At 43.3% G+C, this 1,250-nt stretch overlaps 1 non-coding gene across 1 annotated transcript; it reads left to right on the top strand.

Annotated features, from left to right (window-relative positions):
• Positions 1–414: 414 nt before the first annotated feature.
• TRNAG-GCC lies at positions 415–485 on the top strand. Its single transcript has one exon. It is a non-coding gene; the product is annotated as a tRNA-Gly (tRNA).
• The last annotated feature ends 765 nt before the right edge of the window (positions 486–1,250 follow it).

Below are 1,250 nucleotides of genomic sequence, written 5' to 3'. Positions count from 1 at the left end.
TGGCGCTGTAGATTGATGAAGAGGGCGGCGTGTGGATGGCCGTAAGGGGCTACCTTTGGAGATGCTCTATGCTTAAACGAGCCTACTATATCCGAGTGACAATATACAAGAACTTAAATATCACAGGCAGCACACTATTACAGATATCTCTTCTATTTTTAATTAGCAAGGATACTGTGTGCCTTTTTTTTTGCAAGTTCTACTAGCAACATAGGTAGTGAAAGAATAAAATAAGCAGCTTAGTACAACACGATTATCATCCACCATCATGTCAAAAAAGTATCTAAACATTACATAGTTTATCTCTGGACTGTAGTAACAATGCCGATGTTTCCTAGGAAATCAATCGCTCACATTGCCGAATAGAATACAAAGTTTCTATGTTAATAGAAGATTAAGAAATTAATCACACAAGCACCAGTGGTCTAGTGGTAGAATAGTACCCTGCCACGGTACAGACCCGGGTTCGATTCCCGGCTGGTGCAATTTCTTTTTTCACTTACAGAGTGACCTTCACTGCAGCGATAAGCCGATAAGCTTTATGAGTTTGCAGGGAGGCTACAGAGGGAGCGGATGCTGTCAACAACTGTGAACTTATCTGCCCATGGGATGCTGCAGTCCCAGCAAACTTCAAATGTTTGCGTGCTTCAGCTGGGTCGAATTAAGTAGAAAGCTCCTGGGACTAATTTGTCCCTTCTTCGTTTGATCTCAAGTTTCTCGACAACTGACACACCACAGAACATAAATGAACCAAGAGCAGCAGTTGTGGAATAGCTGAATGCATACTTGTCAAACTTAAAAACTTAATACCACGGCCACTGAAGGAAAAGCTTCGGGAGTTGATATCATCTACGATCAGCTCAAACACACGATCAACTGTGTTTTGCTCCTCCTGAAAGATTCGCACGTTCTGCTCTTTCTAGAGCCTCCAATGAAAAAGAATTGCAACTCACTGTTAGTAGTGTTAGTCTAAGCGGTGGCTTGGCCCTTTTTTGGTTGTCGTCTATTTCCGTTTCTGTCAAACCATGTAATAGCCGGTGCATTGATGTTCATATTACACCAGAGAATGGATAAAATGGCGTGCAACCTTTGTGTATGGAGAACCTCGCCGAGAACTTCGGTCTGAATTCTGGGATTTTCTCCGCTTCATGCGAGCACAATGGGATGGTCCCTGGTTATGTTGCGGGGACTTTAACGAGGTTCTGTGTCAAGATGAGCATCTAGGGCCTCGTGATAGGACAGAAGCTCAG

Source organism: Lolium rigidum, chromosome 1 (genome assembly GCF_022539505.1).
Source record: "Lolium rigidum isolate FL_2022 chromosome 1, APGP_CSIRO_Lrig_0.1, whole genome shotgun sequence".
Lineage (NCBI taxonomy): Eukaryota > Viridiplantae > Streptophyta > Magnoliopsida > Poales > Poaceae > Lolium > Lolium rigidum.
The sequence above is the reverse complement of the archived record's forward strand: the minus strand, read 5'-3'. Positions and strand labels throughout refer to the sequence as shown.